This window comes from Plectropomus leopardus, chromosome 18 (assembly GCF_026936395.1).
Source record: "Plectropomus leopardus strain MGB_pleo_1.0 chromosome 18, ASM2693639v1, whole genome shotgun sequence".
In the NCBI taxonomy this organism is placed as follows: Eukaryota; Metazoa; Chordata; class Actinopteri; order Perciformes; family Serranidae; genus Plectropomus; species Plectropomus leopardus.
The window spans coordinates 18,351,507-18,371,191 of record NC_142193.1 but is presented as its reverse complement, the minus strand read 5'-3'; the positions used below and the strand labels follow the sequence as shown (position 1 = coordinate 18,371,191).

The 19,685-nt window shown below is 42.3% G+C and overlaps 1 long non-coding RNA gene across 1 annotated transcript in view; it reads left to right on the top strand.

The window, feature by feature from the left end:
- LOC121957084 (uncharacterized) overlaps positions 1–18,839 on the top strand; it is a 147,985-nt gene extending 129,146 nt beyond the window's left edge. The window contains exons 6-7 of the long non-coding RNA XR_006106734.2: positions 14,618–14,680; positions 16,991–18,839. This is a non-coding gene — a long non-coding RNA (uncharacterized LOC121957084). The remainder of the gene's footprint in view (positions 1–14,617; positions 14,681–16,990) is intronic.
- Positions 18,840–19,685: the final 846 nt, after the last annotated feature.

Here is a 19,685-nt window from a genome sequence, read left to right as displayed (position 1 = left end):
ACGCATTATTAGCTTAGGGCAGGTGAGTGTTTGCCTACCCGTCTCCCTTTATGATGTGAGTGTTTGCCCAAGGAATGCACCACGTCCGATTTGTCATTGACTCTTATTGTTCCGCTCATCCAACTGGTGCCTTAAGGTTGAGTTGTGCTGTGCCCTGGCAAGTGAGAAATATGTGCTTTTTTTTTTTTCCTTTTTTGCTCAGTGTATTTGTACGCGTTCTTGGATGAAATTGCGACTCAGTGGAAAAGTATTAAGGATGGTAAATGTATTCGGAATGAAAATGAGAGGAGTCCAAAGCTGCGTCGAGCAAAAGTGGAAAGTGAATTATTAAACATCACGATCAAGTTGAATGTCACCTATTTTAGAGAATTTTCAAAAGTTTTGATGAAAGCCAGAGTTTGAGGCTGGCTTCTGCTCCCCATCTGTAACTACATGGAACGTTCTTGTTCTGGAGCCGGGTCAGTTGAGATAGAAAATTACACAAGTCGTCACTCTTCAATTATGCATTATGCAAACCGAAGTGAAAAAAAAAGTGTGACGTTATTGAGAGGAATTACTTCTAACCAGGCACATCCTGTAGATACATATGAGCCCTGATGAGCAAAGTTGGCTCCCTCGCTTTGTGGTAATGAGGAAGCCTCAACAAACTAATCCCTCCCACTGCACTTGAGTGGTTAACAGAGTCATAACAAATGGCGTGTGCAGATTTTTATGCTTATTTCCAGAAAGTTTCAATATTTAACACCGCGAATAGCACATTTTTTGTTTGCACATAAGTCATGAAGTGTGTGGATATCTGTGCATGTATAAGTATATTTTAGTTTGCGTGCATGTGTGCCTGCGTGTGTTTGCACGGCTGTCGTCCTGTGCCACCATCTGGGTGGTCCTCACGGCTGGTTTGATGGTAATCCCCCTGTCCCATAAATCAGTGTCCGGGCTCGGGCCGGGAGCTGATGCTGTGTGACCAGTGGAGCGAGGGGGCTTGAGGCACTAAGCCGAGACCCCAGCCGCTGCCCCGGCCTGGCCTGGCCACACGTCAGCTCTCCACACCACCTTTAAAATAACTCGTCATGCATGGCTGACTTCGGGAAGCGGCCTCGGCTCCAAGAACATACAAGCCCCCAGCAATATAAGCTGCAGAAATGGAGGGCACGCTCATAAAACGTAGCACCAGAAGATAAAGTTTCATGGCCTGTAACCTGCGCTTTTCCCTCAATATCCAAAACTTTTTCATTATTTTCATTGTGCAGTTTTCAAATATTATAGAACTTTATTTACTTATAATACATTTGTTTGCTCTGACTGGTCTCTAACAACCCAAAGTGACTTCTGATAGCCTTCTAGAGAGCTGTTCAGATGTTTCCGTCTGACTGAAAGTGCTAAGATTAAAGCCATATCTTAGTCTTTGTAGGGCCTGTGCCTCTCTCTGAGAACGAGGAGGGAGGATGAAGGCTTGTCCGAGCTGTCTGGCTTGCATACAGCTCTCCGCTGAGCTTTTATCTAGGGAGATTGGTTGCAGCTCTGTCCAGACCTGGCTCCCAGGGAGTGCACAGTCCTGAGACCTGTGGCATTAATAAAGATAATGCTGTTTGGAATAATAACAGCCAATTCTGCCCAATAGAGGGGGAGAGACAACAGAGTGTAGTGGAATACAAAAGAAGCCAAGATGAAAGGCTGAAAGGTAGTCGTGTGCACCTCTCAGGCTCTCTTGTGGGAACCGTTATCAACATGCTCGCACACAAACAGCACTGAGAGGGACCCTACGCCGATTTTGACCCTCGGGTGCCATGACGCAGAAATGCAATTTGTTCTTTTGTCTGCCAAGATCACAGAGGGAGAGCAGTGACTTGTCTTTTTATTCTTACGTTTTTTTTTTCCTCTTGCTCCGCTCCTTTTCATTCTCTCTGTTCCCCATTGCCTTCAGTGAGTGCAATTTAGTTTGATGAGCAGGTGGTCTTTTTTGAATCTCACAGTGCTTTTGGCTCCCACCTCTGGCGTGTGGGGCTTTCAGTTGGAGTCAGTCATGTAGGCCAGGATTAGAAGGGTGGAGGAGAAGGAGGAGGAGGTCCAGTAAGAGACTTGGTATTGGCGACCTCAGCGCCCTGCAGTCAGAACCACGCAGAGTGCAGATTGAAAGAGTTATTTTGTTGCTAAAGCTCTCAGCCGCACCCCAGATGGCTTTTGTGCGGGCCAGGGACATGTTTGGGGACAGGGTTAAAGCAACAGAGTCCTTCAGGCTTGGTGAGTCTCTGGGCTCAGCAGGTAAAGCGCTGTGGGCCAGACAGACTGAGAAGGCAAAACGTTGCGGTCTCGGCACTTTTCCACCTTGAATCTGAACAGTGGACCGAAACAAAATAAGTGGATTAGAGGAAAGGGAAGACATACTTCTAAGCACACACACATACACAGAGTGAGATTAAGACCTCCGAACATCCACCCAAGTTAAGACTTATTGGAGCATCTCATCTGATGTCACATAAGACAAAAGAGCTGGTAGAAAACGTGCTGCGTCTGCATTTCCAGTGGAAGCCCTTTCTCCTCTTGCACACTATTTCCTGGTTGCAAAAAACTGCATTACAGCCTGCTTTCACTGCTTTACCTTTGATCTCACTTTCATCACACGCTGCTAATTAACCAGCCCTGTTACTACTTAAAGGGATTTATTGCCCATTACTTTATCTGTCCAACATTCCTCTCCAATAATCTCCATGGTGACACCTAGAAAAGCAATCAATATTCTGTCAATAATGCTAAATGGGTGTGCGGCTCTGCTTTCTTTCTCGTGTTGACTTCTGTGTCGTAAAAGCCTTTTGCCCTTGAGCATAAGGAGTTGGTAGCATGATTCCAGAAGCCTCACTAATAAAATTGTATCAAGCGTAATCTGGCTCACAGGATGTGGAATCTGGGTAAAGATTGGTGCAGGGACATTTTTTTTGAAGTTGAATGCAAGAGTCAGCCTCACCCTGATTATTTAATTTTTTCAGCAAGATTATTAATTAATCCAGTCGAACAATAGTTTCAGCAATTGTTTCATCACTGTTCTAAATTATTGTTTGTATTATATTCATCTGCATGTAATCATATATATATATAATACTAAGTAAACATTTATTTTTTAAAGAATGAGATGTCTACTATTATTTTCCCAAAACACCACAATTATTCAACCAGCACATTTGCTCTGCATAGACAAAGCGTGATCTACAGCTTATCTGACATAATGGCTTTATACGAGCTTAACTGTATGTTGGCTGACTCAGCGTCAGTGCTGACTCAAAATTTCATTAAAAGCAGCGGCGTTTATGTCAGTCACTGAAGAGTGGTTATGGCAAAATCAGATAGTCACCCGACTACATAGTGTCAAGATGAAAAATGTTTTGGTCTAAATGTCAAGCTAAGGACTTTGAGGTCTGAACCGTAAATGAAAGCCTGAGGAGTGATCATTTGGACTCTTCTGTTCGCCTTTCTGGGTTTGTCCCCCAAGTGTTTGTCATGGAGGTTTCGCAAGTGGCCGCTTCTATTTGCACTGATAAACAGCAGGGATTGGATCCAGACCCTGCTGGGATCTAGCTGGAGCCCCGGGGCTTGTAACCACACAGACCGGGAATGTTAGTCATTTGTTTATTATTGGTGATATTTGCCCGCTCTTAATCCCTGGATGGATTAGCCTTGATGTGTTCCTCATCCCACCTTTTTCCACCGTTGCACTCCCTGGCATTTACATAAGGAGTTTTACATGTTTTGTTCATGTGTGCATTGACAATATGCACACACATGTGCATGCAATGATCCATGAATGTGTGTTTGAGTGTGTGTGCCATATCGCATGTGTCGCAGAAGGATGTTTGTAATCAAGAGAGTTTGACAGATATCCCCTGTAACTCTGACCCGTGTCACGTTATGATCAGTGTCAATAGGAAAATTCAAAACTGTTTTTGTGGCTGATTTTTTTCATCCCGTGCCAGGGCATCTTGCTCTGTGGCCGTGCTTGCGGCTGGAGTGCGTGTTTGGATCGACCAATTCAGGGCTCTAGAAAGTGTTTTCTGACATTTATTTTCAAACGGAAACACACAAAGAGCCCTATAGGAACCAATTAATCAAAGATGCTGAATGTCAGAGTGGCGTCATTGGAAATCGGAAATTACTGATGTCATAAAGGAGGAGAAAGTGGTCAGAGTGGTGCTTACGTGTCTGTCCCGTGTGTTGTGAAAGTATTGGCGGAGAGTCACCTGGATCAGGGAGGGAACAAGCTTTACCGAGCAGACCTAACTTGTTCAGTGTGACCTTTAAAGAGCTGATCCCTAACACGACATAAATCTGTTTCCAGTTTCAAAACACGACCACGCACATGCACATTAACATGCCGTACTCTCTCACCCACAATGTTTTTGTGGGTGAGAAAGTCTTGCAAATCTGCACAAACACTTAGGCGACTGCACAAAATCCCCGCTCCCTAGTTCCTCCCACAAACATACACAGAAGAAGATACGCCAAGACTGACAGACTTATTCATGACATAGACATTTCATTATCGAAGTTTATGTGTGTGGGCTTTGAGGCCAAGAGGTGAAGAATGACGTTTTATCAATTTTTACAATACTTGACTTTAACTTGTTGGGGTGAGAGTCGCATCTTAATTGTTGGGGAAAAGAGTTCTTAACGTGGGTTTTTTAAATTTTTTTTGGACTCAAGTTTCAAATAATTTACGGCACAATCAAGTCAAGTAACAAGTCTCCATAGCAGTGGTCAAGATAAAATGGAATGGCACAGCTTTTGAGCATTTTCAATGCCAACAAGGGATGATAACAATTATATATTATTATTATCGATGATCAGTTAATCAGCTAAGAATTTAATGGAATGTGTGAAATTGAATCCATCAATTGATGGGCTCTGCATTACTGTCAAAGTATCTGCACTATGTTGCAGTGAGCTTTGATTGAGGAAAAAAATGCATTTTGCATTGTTTGAAATGACCAAAGTTTATATTTAGTTTTTTTTTCAAGCAATGATTAATTGATTTATCAATTGTTATTTTTACCAATAATTGATTAAGGAAAATTCTTGTTATTCGCAACACTAATTACAACCTATAGTGATTTAATGTAGATAAGTACAAGTCATTTCCATAGGCTCAGTAACAGGATATTCTTCTTATTATTTATTTTTTGTTTAATTTTTGTCAGAAAAAAACTTAAAACTTAAGGCCTTTGTACACCAAATCTGCATATTCCTATGCATTTTTTTTTTTTAAATTAACCTCCATTTGATAAAGAAATTTATGTGCAGAAACCTTGCGTCCAATTCCTTTGATTGCTCTTTTTGTCACAATGTCTGCAATGGCCACTAATTTTTTGGATTTAAATTCTCAAAGTAAGTCTTTAGGCAACTAATTTTTTGGAACCGTCAATTCTCAAGTACTAATTTTTATAACTTAGGTCTGATTTTTAAGAACCAACTTGAATGAATCAAGCTCAGTATACCCTCAAACAGTGTCTGACCCTCCCTCTGTATCCTTTCTTCACCCTACACACAAAGTGTTTTTACTCGCTGCACATGGAAGTTGTCCAGCTGAAGCGGTCACAGCTGAGCTTCATGGGGTGTTGGTTAATTGGCAGTTTTTGGTAAGTGCAGTTATGCTTCACTATGCATATCTTCCTCAATGTCCCTTGCACTATTTGCCTTTTTAAAGTGTCCTTTAATTGGCTGCACAGTCACAGTCTCCTGCTTTAACTGTCCCCTGTGGTACCTGAATGTGGCCTATTTGACCCTGAGGCCCTGGGGTGAAAACCTCATATTTGGCAGCCAAAACCAATGAACCAGTTTTTTTTCTGCATTTGTTTTCAGTCTAAATCTCTTTTTTTCTCTTCCTGGGTATCTGCACTGTAAAATCCAACAAGTTTATTTCACTTAGAAACATCTAGGAACAGATTACCTTGAGAAATGTAAGTAAATGTAATTAATAAATCAATAAGTTATAATTAATTTGTGGTTACTTTATATCTTATTGTTAAGTTTACTTAAAATTTAGCTATATTCACTATTTTTTTTATATTTAATAAAATAAGTCTTTCTAAGTGTTAGAAACTTCAGCGACACTTCTTGCTGGTTGCAAACGAGTCAATCATATTTGCAATTTCTTAAACATGTTAACAAAACAAAACTTTCAGATCTCCTAACTTTATAATTTTAGTTAGACTAATTTGGCTCATTGAATTTTTTGACACTTTTGACACAACAAGGTAATTGCAATTGCTGTATTTAAGTTGCAAAAATAAGCAAATACAGCTAAATTTTAAGTAAACTCAACAATTAAATATAATATAAATATAAAATTAAGTTTTAACTTTTTATGAATAACTTTTTCAAGGCAATAGTTTTCCAAGATTATTTTTTATTAAGATCAACTTGTCAGATTTTACAGTGTGTCTTTTGTATGAGTTTTGAAGGTGATCTCTTTTTCACAGGGACAGTTTTTGGGCGTCCGAAAAGCAAAATCCGCTCAGTTTCAACACCTCTTCATAATCCCTACCTAGCTTGTGTTTGTGTGAGTGTCTGCCAGCCTCAGTCAGGCAGTTCTGTCAACATGGTAACATGCCTGCCTCCTCAGCGCCCAAAGAAAGGCCTCATATTCGGGCTCTAGAGGACCCTGACTTGTCCATCCGATAGATCTGGCCGTGGCTTCTCCCTGCACACCAGCCACTTCCAACTGGGCTGCATCAGCAGTACTGAAAGACCTGAGAGTACTGCGATCCCACTACGGGGTGTATGACTGTGGCTCCGGCTGCACTACACTTTAATCCCCTTCCCTTTTAACCACAATGGGAAACATGTGCTTACTCTGTGTAGGGTACAGGCCCACCATGGGAGAGGCTGTTTACTTTCACTCCAAGACTAACATTTCACAGCTCCTGTGACCACTTCTGGTTACTACCTTGACTGGGTTAAAAAGGTGATAGAAGATCATTTGGTGACATTTTTGTTTGAACAGAACTGTCTGCCCAAGTCTCACCTTGTAAAATTTGACAGAGAATTTTTTTTTTTTTTTCTCCCACAGTATGGTCAAAAAGAGAGAAGCTGTCTAATTTGTCTTAATAAAGAACTGCTTGATGCAACTTTATTACCCTGTTAAATTTCTATTCCAAATGTAGAGTATGCAACTGATGATTGCACCTCTCTGCTTCTTGGTGAGAGAATTAAGCAAAACTAGGAACTGTGCTTGTCAAAACTATACCCTAAACCGACATAATCCGCCGTGTAGGATTTTTCCATATGTGGAGAGTGCATCTCATCACTTTACATTTTCAAATCCCAGAACAGAAGCCTAAAGTTGTAGTGCTCGTCCGTGAAGTTGTGCTGTGTTTCCAGTGGTTAGACAGTTGTTTCTGTGCAGGCAGGGAACTGCAACAGAGAGGTGGTGTAAAACAGCAACTAGCAGACATATGCCAACCCGGAGGACAGGAAATGCAGTCCAGATGAAGATGCTACACTGTGGTTTATTTTACCGGTGTGTGTGTGTTTTCAGGAATGTGTTCTGTAGGACTGACCATATGTCTTTCGAGTGACATCACACCATTTCCATATCCTTGTTACTTTCTAGGCCGGCTTTTTCTTTTTTAATCAATGCATTGATCAATTGTATAGCTTACAAAAATCAAATTCAATCATTGCCAGAGCAATGATTGAGCCCACATTGCTCCTCTTAACTAACAGACCATAAGGTATTTAATTTGCAATGATTTAAAACAGAGAACAACTGTAAATCCTGTAACCAGGAAATGCTACTGCTTTCACTTTTTTAGGTATAAAATATTGACCTGCAGAGACTTGAAACCTGCCTGTCCCATGTCTCATGGTTTTGCAGCAGCACAGTATACAGACCAAGCGGCAACCTCTTACGGTGCGTACCCACCAAACGCGATTAAAAATGATCGCGCCTCAAGATTACATACAAAGTCAATGCAAAGACGCGATTTGACGCCTCATTTTGCCGGGCGACGCGATGGACGCGATTGCGCGGCGCGTTGGATGCGTTGGACGCGAAATTCGCGGCGCGTTGGACGCGTTGGACGCGAAATTCGCGTCGCGTCCAACGCTCGAGTTGAAATAATTGAACTTTTGCGGCGTCGTCGCGTGAAGACGCGCCGCGACAACCTATCAGCGTTGAGATCGTCATCGACGTGCTGACGTATGGACGTCCTGGTGTTCCCTCGCAAAATCTAATCAAACCGCCAGAAACAATGGAGGAGCAGCTTATCGTCGCCGTCACCGCTCACCCAGAGCTGTACGACAGTTCCTGTCCCTTGTTGCAGGAGACGGTGGAACTCGCCGAGCTCACGCCACCTCCGTAGGGTAGCATGCACCCAGAACCGACGTCGGCGCCTAGCCCGCAGACGACGCTGGGAACTTCTCCAGAGCAGGTGCGGTGCAGCGATCGTCAACGAGAGAATGAAATGGCGGAAGAAATGTTGTTGTTTGGGCGGGCTCAACGCGCGGCGCGATTTCAACGCGCGGCGCGATTTCGTCGCGCGTCGAGTCCCATTTTGGGGTTTTTGTACGAGCGTCAAAACTGGAGCGTCCGGCGCGACGCGATTTCATTTGAGGCGCGATGAAATAATTTTTATCGCGTTTGGTGGGTACGCACGGTTAGGCTGAAAGATGATGCCAATGCAGAAGTGCAAAAAACTTCAAGTCATAGAATAGTCACTTGAGGCTGGCTCCAAAACAGAGGAATTTCCCATAGACCCATATGTTAAATGACCAACTTTCCAAGCGGAAATATAATTGTTTACAGCCTGGTTCAAAAAATGTAACTGTCACCGTTTGTGACAACTCTACGGGAGGTGATTTCTTTTAATAACTCACCTGTTTACATTTTATCAAGGCCCGAAGTTACACACATTTAAGGGCCTCACTTCTCCACAGCAGCTCCTCTCATGCAAATATGGTCACTTCTGGTGCCAAAAAAATATATATAAGATGATGACAACTGGAATGACGTACATGAGGCTTCAGAACGGCAGTTCGCAAACCAATGGGTTATGTGACGGTTGCTAATTCCATTCGTGTAGCGGCTGCCAGTCTTGCATTTATCTCTTTAAATAGATATCTAACAATGAATGCAGATTTTGCAGGCAATGTTTCAACATTTTGGTATTTGAAGTGTTCTGGTTTGCATTTGTAGTCCATTTGTAGGCTGTGTAGTATTGACCAATCACGTTTGAATGGCAGGTTAACAGTCCGTGTGGCAAGGCTAAATGCATTGGCCAAAAGACAATCTCTAAACTCATCAGCTTTTCAAAATGTATCTGCATTCAGATACAGATAGCTGTTAAAAAAGAGATTAGCCAATGGATGGATGCAAAGAAGAGGATGTCTGGTGGGTTTTAGGGCTAAAATATTGGCCCCCAGAGGCTTCATTGTTGTCAAACAATAGCTGATGGGTTTCAAGATTGGTGTTGATTTTCATTGCTATGCTGTCACAAAATCTGACCCACGACATTCAAACAAGGATGTGCAAAAAAATGATAATACACATCTGGTATTTTTTAGCATTGAAACGTTGCTCTGAAACTGCTTTTCAAACCTCAGTTTCCAGGGTGGGACCTCGAAGGCACCAAAAAGAACGTTGCACATAACAATGCAACTGTGTCAAAAAATGTTGAAATGATTACTTTGATGAATTACTCTGTCAAGCATATTTCAAGTCACTCTGCAAGTTATTTTTTTCTGCACTGAAATTAATGGAAAACCAATGGCTGCCTGGAGTGTCTAAAGACTTGTGCTTTGGAAAATGTCTGCCAGCAGTTTTAAATAGACACGTATTTGTATTTCTTTGGCCAAAACACGTAAAACCACTTGTACAATAATTAATTGTACACAGTTGCTGTGGAAGTAACCATACATCAGTTTGCATTGAGAGTCCAATCTGAGGCTCTGTCGACCAACTCATGGCTGGTAGCACTGCGTGAACCAGGTAGCACTGAATCAGGTCCTGGCCTCCACAGGTGTGGCAGGTGATCTGAGGGATGAGTGAGCTCTTCCTGGGGTAACAGTAGCCCCAGCCAGCTCCTCCTGTTGCCCTGCCCCAATCTGCTCTTTCCTGTCGTCTTATCTGAGCGCCCAGTGCAATCTAACCCAGGGTGCGGTCCCTCTGCTCCTGCGTTCCCCTCACTGCTGGCCTCCGTCGCTGGTCTTCTCAGATGTCACTGTGAAGAAAGAATCAACCCGCTTGAGTTGAACTTGAGTTAGGCTGACTGACAGAGTTCTGACACCCCATTGTAGGCACAAGTGTCTCAGCTTCCTGCCACCCACAACTTCCCGCCATCTGACCTCCATGTCACCAAGGGCAAAAAGGAGCACAGACACTGAGCTCCACGGCTGATCTGTTTAGGATTTCGTTCTTTATGATGAACGCCGGGACAGCCGTGATTGATTTTCCAGACTCAATGGAGAAGTAATTCAAGTTTCCTTAAAAAGTTACAAAGACAAATGAGATTTGGTTGTCGGTTGGGCCAGGGGGACATGCTGATGTAGTTGAAGGGCTTTCTGATTAGCAGAGTGGAGACTTAATGTAGATCCTGTAGGGACAGAGACTTGTACTTCCTCCAACTGTCTGGGTTTAATTAAGCCCACTATTCCACCAGCAGCCAGCGGACCAGCTTCTTTTACATTGTGACTTAAAGATTCAGAAAAACTTGGATAACTGCACATCTGATCGCTGAAGCTAAGCTTCGCCGAGACGTCAAACGTGTTCAGCACCATAGAAGCAAATAAGCATGAAAATATTTGCATGCTCATCATTTTTTATCACTCTTACTGTGCTTATTCAACTATCCCTGAGCTTATTTATCTGCTAACTCAATCAGTAAATGGAATAATTACAAATCATACAGTAAAATCATCGACCCGGGGAAATTTGACATTAATTTAAGCAGAACAAACCAGTGTGATTTTTCCTGTTTTAACACATCAGTGCTTGGTAACCTGAATAGGACTTGAATCATTTGCGAATCATCTATCAGTTGCATTCCTGCCAAACACACGATAAACATGTTTCCACATGTGCTCATTCCACAGTAGAGCTGCCAAACAGCAGTCAAGCGCTGCTGAAAGAAGGCTTATCACAGCCCTCTATGATTTTCCTTGACAAAGAAATTGTTTTGTTTTGTTCTTATTAAAGGGAAACGGTGGCCTTAGTTACACTCACTATCGTCCATACATGCTATACAGTATATTTACAGTATCCTGTAAATTGAAGTGTGCATTTTGAGCCTGTATTTGCGGGCCTGGTTGATACTTGCAGTTAGCGTACATTCATAAAGACGAGAGGGTTTGTGGGACAAAATCTGATTAGGGCATGTGTGTGTGTGTGTCTGTGTGTGTTGCATGGACCTGAGCCCCGAGCTTTAACTGTGTGTGTGTGTGTGTGTGTGTGTGTGTGTGTGTGGTGTGTGTGCGTGTGGACTTGCAGACCTCAGCTCGGAGATGTAATCTGATTTGCAGAAATGAACGGGTCGTTTCACATGACTGGTTTAAAGGACCACTGGCGCAAGGTTGTGCCAGTGTCCCTAACTGGTGTGTGTGTGGGGATGCATGCAAGCTTGTGTGTATACACCTACAAGTATTTTATTTTTTTCCTTTTGAAAAGTGCACTGCAGAAATACGAGCTTTTGTTAGTGCAGGCTCCTAAACAGTAGAATGAGAAAGGTGTTGAAGTTTGCTGTGTGGTTGAACAAACCAGAATGCTGCATTTATTCCGTTGTTCTTGGTTTTAAATAAGATTTATTTGGGAAAAGGTTACATGAAAGTAAGGCCACTGCTAATTAACAGTCGATTACACATCTGGAAAAAAGTACAGCTCTGCTTTAGACGCTGATGCAGGTTTTGTTTGCAACTTTCTGTTTACACATCACTTATAATCAGAGCTTTATTTTGAACTAATGGACCATCAGAAATTATATCAAATAATTGAAATCATCCTATAGCCTCAGCCCTCTTTAGAGGACTGCTGGGATCAAATCCCCTGAAAGCTTTGCCTCTGAATCCTCTCTGTTTTTTAACATTGTTTGTTGATGTTTTTTCGGGGTGGAGATTCTCTGCTGGATGCGGTCCATCATGTGATTTTCATTGGAGAGTGGCCGGAGGAGACGACCACAGTAAAAGCAAGTGAGCGTGTGTTTGTGTGTCATCTGGCCTCGTTAATAAATGCAGGTTGTTTTCCATCTGGGGGTCATCAGTTGTGGTCATCACATACACAAGTGGAAGAGAGGGGGGGCCCTAGGAGGTGACGTTTGCAGCCATGTGCGTGCTTGTTGGTGTGTCCGTGTGCCCGCTTATTTACACGGAAGCCTGCACAGAACTTGTGAGTTGTGTATGTGATCTCCTGGTGTTCATGCCTGTCTTTTCTTAGAGGTTCAAGTGTGTGTACTTGGTGTTTGATAGTGTGTTTTCTCTCCTGTGTGTGCAGAGAGCTCATAAGCAGGACGATGCAGCGGGCAGGAAGCTCTGATCCCATCAGGCGTGTCAGCAGGGGCACTTTTTCATAAGGTTGTAATCTCACCACACAAAGGGGTGTCCAATATAAGAGAGAGCCCCTACCCCTGAGCTAATCAAGACCTGACCAACCCTTCTCCTGGCTCGCCAACACTCTAAACATTACCTCATCTGGAGGCTTAGCCTAGCCACATGCTGCTCCGGCCTGCTGGTGTACATGATAACTCACTTAGCTCAGTACGATCGCTAGAAAAAAAAACGGAAATATAAGAAGGCATATAAAAGAAATGGGACCAGCACACAACTACCTATGGTGCGTGGTGCCAGGGAAAGGTATTTTAAAAGGGAGAGGAAAGAAAGAATCATTTTACCATGTCCTCCAGAAACTCTGGGAAGCAATTTGCCGGTATTCAGTTTCTCTCCCCGCCGTCCTGTTACTGCTGTTTTCCCCTCAACACTTGGAGCCTTCAACCTGAAAGGAGGTTCTTTAGTTCAGTCTTTGTGTCACTCGGAAACAGTGCATTTGTTGCCAAGGTAACAGGTCTGGGACAGTGAAACTCAGAAGCAGAGAGCACCTTTGTCCATGAATGGATGAAGAGGGACTGGAGCTGTCATTGGTCCAGAGAGCACAGCTTCAGTCTTAAACACGCCTGCATGAAGAAACCTGTGATTAAGAAAACTTTCTTGATCCAATATCTACCTGAACCTGTTAACCTTATAAAATAAAACCAGCGCACTGCGCAATTTAAAATGGTACAATGGAAAAGCCACTTTGACTGCCTCCCTTCTCCTAACCTGCCAGCAACTGCAGAGCTCCCCTGAAACCTCAGATTTACATAAAACAGAGTGGGTTGATCTGTCGCTACTCCAGTTTTGGCTTTTTAAATGTTCTTTGAAGATACTGGAGAAGGTCTTGAGTCATGTGGTCATTGCAAAACCAGGTTTGGTTGGCCAGGAGACTAAAAAATAACGCAACAAGAAGGTCGTCAGGGTATTGGAGTGATAACTTTAGCCTGAATAAGGAGGGTTTTCTTAGATTTTGATAGTGGAGCAACATTTTTTGTCTGTTTGTCTGCTTTGGTTAGTCAGAGAAAGGTCTGGAAGCATTAAAAAATGCTCCAGCACGTTTGAACTTCTTTAAACCAATAACAATCATCTTGGGCGGTGCAAAACCCAGGATGAAGTGACGTGTCCTTGCAATATAGTATCAGGGGGTAAATAAGTGTCATTAAAACACCTCCACAAAAGAACATGCAGCAAAATGTTTACTGTGCCACTAACTGGAGGTTGTAGCATCACTTGTTCCTCCTCTTATGTTGCACTGCTGACTGGACAGTAGAGTCACTCCTTATCACCTCCTGAGGTACAGATGGTACTGCAAGACTGCACAGGTGGGGGTTAGTTGGTTAGCATGCTTATTATAGTAGATATGTCTGCAACATACAACACATACAAAAATTTTGCCAATACTGTCACTTCTTCACTATTGATAATGTTAGTTCATTACTTCATTTTAGTTTTAAATTAAAATTGTAGCCATATCGTACATGTTGTACCTTTAAGACGTATGGTATATCTACATGTGCTCCCAGCAGCTGTTACTCTATACAAGTGGTTCCCAGCTCTCTTGACTTATATCCTGTTAACCTGAAGCACTTTGTATATGTTGCCCATTCTCACTGGTTGCATTTGCATTGCATGTGTATGATTTTTGCCCTGTTTTATTTGACTGATGTTTATAGGCATTGAGAGGTGAAATTATCCAGTACGATCGGAGTGAAATCTATGCAATTTTGTGAAGTCCATGTTTTTTTTTTTGTGTTTTTTTTCCTTTATTTTCCCTTTTTGTTAATCATCCCATGATTCCTCAAACTTATTTTGAGACTCAAAGTTTGGAAACCACTGCACTCTGTCCTCATCTTAACTATGCAAACAGAGGAAGGAACTGATTGCGCTCTTACTTTAAAGTAGGAAAATGAATATTTGTCAGAGTGTTAATGCAAGTTTGGGCAGAGCTGAACTAAGTTATACCAGATTCCTGTTTTTTTGTCGACTTTTATGTCAACTTTCGAGTGAGCTCCTCTCTGAATCATTTTATTCCCCCATCCTTTATCTTTTTCAGATCTCAGGTGAGAAACCCAGAAGAGGCTGAGTCATTGAAACGCGATCACAAGAGATTCAACAGGTAGGGATGACACTGTCTTTTGTTTTGTTTGATCTTCATTCAGTGGAATATGTGATCACACACGGCGCAGCTTTATTTTGAAGTGACAGTTGCTATAAACAACCAGAGTTTGGTACATCCTCTGATCAAACTGAGGTAGCAGTAGTTCACATGTATGTGAGACATGATCAGGGTGGTGGCACTGGCTTTATGCCCGTGTTCTTGCTTTTTTTTTTTTTTATTGTGTAACTGAAGTCATGACAGCACGGTAAAGAATGCAGTGGCACAGAGATATCACTTCAAACACGGCGTCTCTCAGGAGCCTCAGATCCTTTCAGTGGGACTGAATGAAGATATGCTTTGATGGCCCACCACAGAGTCGGTGGCCTTCAAAGAAACCTGTTGATGGGCTTGTGCGGGGCAGCCAGCAGAATGAATGAGTGGCACTGTATACGTGCGTCTCTCAGGGTATCCGTGGGTGTTCTCAATGGAGGTCAAACATGCTTGACCCCAACATGAGTAGTCTTTTTCTAAAGATTTTAGACCTGCATTATCTTTTTCTCCTTCTACCAGGTTCTCTGGGTAAATGAAGGGGAACTGTGTGTGTGTGGATGGCAGGGTGCCAGCAGACAGGTACAGTAGATGTGCTGATGAGGGAGGGCGATAGGGGCCGGCCTCAGTCGCAGCCCCAGGCACAGTCAGGCGTACACGGGCAGGCTGAGACTCAGAGGCAGGTTGGGACCTGGTTCTGTGTGCTGATGCTGCTCTACTGGCTCTGCTCCAAGGTGAGGCATAGGAGAGAAACGTGGGAAGGGAACAACCAGAATCAAGGGCAGAAGGAGCGATAGAGAAAATCAGGTGAAAGGATGATTGTTGAGCGGTGGAGCTGAAAAAGCACACAACCAAAAAATGAGGGTAGATAATAACAGAGAGCGTTAACAAAAAGGAATAGAGTGGTTGTGGCTTAGGTCAGGGGAGGCAGGATGGAGAGAGATGAGGATGTGTGGGGCCCAGGGGAAGGAGAGAGAAGTGAGGGAGGAGGGAGATGAAGAAAGAGTGCGCGAGTGAGGCCACATCCTGTACGCTGGTGGAACGTGACTCCTCACAGGTAAAGCAGCTCAGAGGTGCAGACAGGCAGAAAGAAGATGAGAAACACTGATTGATGACTACTTATCCTCTGACATGTTCCTTCCCTGGGCGAAGAGTGGGTGGAACAGGCTAGTCCTGCCATTTTGGCTGAGCGGGTGGTGCGTGGGTGCAGACGACGTAATGTTTTGTGGGAGGTTAAAAGCATAAGCACAGGTAAAGCAGAGCACAGGCTCTCAAGAGGCCACCTACCTGCATTACCTCACCTTGGGGTGTTTCTACGTTGTGAAAAAAAAGCAGATGTTGTTCTCATAATACAACGACATCCAATTGTTTTTGCAACAATTGTCTCATTTTTTTCTTTAATTGTTTTCACACTTATATCAGTTTCACACACATTTGTGGCAACCTGCAATGATTAAAACAACTGCCGCCACATTCTGATTTTCAATTTTTGGAGCTAGACTGTTAAGAGTGACATTGGAGTATGTAGTGTATACCATTCTGGTATTATGCAACATACTCTCGCAGCACAGAGCATTCTCTGGGTGCAGGGGGAGCAGCAGAACGTCAGCCGCAGTGTTGTGAAACTTAACCATTTGAAACCTGGCTTGATTTCTTGGCTGGCTGGCTGGCTTGAACTCCCCTACCCCCACCCCCATGTCATCAATAATCGACATACATAGATTCTAATTTTGTAGTAAACACTGTATTATGCATAATAAAAGTTGTATTTTTTCTCTATAATCATTGAAATGAGTCATCCTTCAAACAAGGACTTTCTGTGGGCCTAAAGCGATACTTTGACACATTCATTCTAATATTGGACTGAAAAGTAGCCAGTTCCAGCTGCATCTTGAGAAAACTGTGTGATATGTTTCAACACTGCTGGAGGTAAAACACTCTAGATTTTGCTGCCATTCATAACGTGATAATTCCAGCCGTAGATGTGTCTCTGAGTGGTTCATCTTAAACGTTCTTTCTTTGTGTGGAAAGTTTCTAAAAGCAGCCAAATCTGCTCAAGGCATCAGCGGATTGTTGTGTTAGTGTTGATTAATTCAGGGTGTTTTATGAATCTCTGGTTGCTTCAAGTAACTTTGCCGAACGGTTAGTTTTAACATTCTCTTAATAAGAGGCCAGAAAATATCGCAGTCTAATTTTCTTTAGTGTGGGTATGAGAAACATGTGTCAAAGCTTCAAGTGTTTGGCCTCAGTCAATCATTAGTTTCTGTATTATGTTTCTAGGATCAGACTAAATCCTGGTTTGGACTGTGGACCAGCATCCCCTGCAGCAGATGTTTGCTCCTGGCATGGCTGCGAACAGTGTGAGCTCCATTTCTGACAATCTCACTCTCTGGGATCCAGCGCCAGCAGCTTGGACTTTGGAGAAGCTATGACATAAACTCAGCGGGACAGCGGAGTGTATTCTGCTGCTCAGACATTATGGAACAGATCAGTCAACCCTGTCTGGTGAGGCACTCGATAGGAAAGTGAACTTGATGAATGCACGTTTAGCGTAGTTGCCACAATGGATCTACACATTGTTTGACTTTTTCTAAATTGAACCTGGATTAATATTTTCCCATATATACATCTGCTTTTCATATTCAGTGTTTATTCACGCTGTTGCTCATACACAGCAGTTGTGACATGTACTGTGTTATTCTGGATACAGTATCAACAAGCGCTGGAACTGTGAATGGAAAATAATCAGATGTTATTTTCATTTTTAGGTCTATTTTTACAGACTGAAGGCAGCACTTACACTAGTGCAGTCATATCCACAGTTTAAAGACACGCTCCTATTATGTGAAATTAGTTAATGCTACTTAAATCGCAATAACTGTTGGATTTCAATAGTTAATCACGATGGATCGCATTTTTAATTGCATGTTTAAAATTCCATTATTTTGAAAATTATATTAGCAAAGGGAAGCAGTTCTTACCAGAGTGTTTTGATTGGAAATCAAATGAATACAAAGAAATATGATCTTGACTTTTAGATTTATTTATTACAAATCAATGCTGCAGTGCTACAACTGTGTGGTCTTGAAACCATGAATTGGAGGTATGAGACAACTTCAAAATGCTTATTCTATGAAACACAGTGTTTATCAAACTGAGGACATCCTTTAGACTTGAGTCTTCCACGATGTTGACTGGTCTGCAGTCAGTTTCCACCAATTTAGCAAGCACTGCAATTATTTTCTTTCGATTTAGTTTCATCCACAGGTCTGCTGCACACTCCAAAATAGTGCTTTGCTGGCTTTGCCGATGTGGTGGCCCGCTGCGCTGACATCAGTCTGATTAGCTGAGTTTGCTCAGGTCACATGTGGGAGCTAAAACTTGTAGTACTTTTGTGATATTTTAATTTAGTTTCACACAAGATACATATAACTTTTTAATGGTCAGCGGAGCCCTCTGGGAGTTTTTTAAAGTGAACTGAGCCATTCAAAAGCGCAGTAGTCTTGTTATTTTCCATCACTGTGGCTGCAAGAAACTGGAAGCAGCTGCAGCGGCTTGACCAGGGTGCGTCAAAGGGACAAAATAGCAGCACACAATTACCGTGATTAAAAAAAAAACTTTACAATCACTGTATTAATGTGTGACAGCCAAACATACTGTGTGTGATCTTGAATGTGGAGGCTCATGCACACTTCAAAAACTGGACAGGTGTGTAGGAGGAAATTGTTCAATAGATGAAAAAAAGAGATTTAATATTCAACTTTAACCAAAACCAAAAATTTGTTTACTCAATAATAAAGTTTATGCAAGTAAAAGGACAGTGTGCAGTAATTTTCTTTTTCTCCTTAATACACATGATTAGAATTTTTCAGGAACGGTACCGGAAATGTGACTTTCTGACTTGACGTCTTCGAATTGAGATCACAAAGAAGCCATTGTAATCAAGGTGCTCATGAATGCAAACCAAAACCCTGTCTATTGACAACGCATTTCATTGTAAGACATTGGCAGTCTTTGCTGTTATTGGTTAATAATCCTGTCAAGCTGTTTATTCTCATGATGATTTATAGCTGCAAAACTTTTGTTGTGTCTGTGAAACCCTATTAAGAGAAATAAAAAGTGTATCCAAGCTGCTGTCTGTCTGTTTTGTCGTTGCAGCTGCAGAATCTCCGCGATTAATAAGTGATAAGATGCTTTCACGGTGTTTGTTATGTTTGTTCTGTAGTTATTAGTCATGCTGGCCTCAGTGCTAGTTGAGCCAGTTTGTGCCAATCTGCTTCTCAGAGGACTATCAGGAGTTGTATTTTTTCTCTCCTGCTTAGGCAATGAGAAGCAAAGTGAAAATGAAGCTAAAAGTGAAAATGGAAAAATGTGACATTTAAATGTTGATCCACTGAATTGTTATTGGAAATCACAGGGTTTTACTTCACTAATGCCTGTGGGAATAACAGCTCAATTTAAAGTGGTATTAAAAAAAAAAGATCATTTACTTTTATCACAAGGTCTTTTTTAGAAGTAGGAGGTTTCCTGACAAAGATGACATCATGGAAAATGTGTTTGCCTGCTGAGTTTAGTTTCTGTAAACCTTCTGTGTATGTTGTTGACAGAGAAGTGCTTAATGCCACAGTGTAGGTCAACGTGAGTCAAACTGCAGGGAGTTTTGACCGTTCTGTGCATAAAAATCCCCACAGCCTCTGCAGAAAGATATTCCTGCACAACAAATGCATTTATTGTTTTCAATTGATTTAAGTGAGTTCAACAATTCAGCAGTGACTTCCCATTCAACTGTCTTTCACTGTCAATTTCAGCTGTGATTCAATAATGTTTGGCTGTGGATAGGGGGGAGCTATGGGTTCTGCGGGGGATGGGACATGGGTGCAGGGAGTGCGGGGAGGTGGATTTGCTAAAGGGGGTAATTATTCCTCACGGGGTTGCTTATTGTTGGCTTTCTCTCTCAGATAAAACAAAGCAGAGT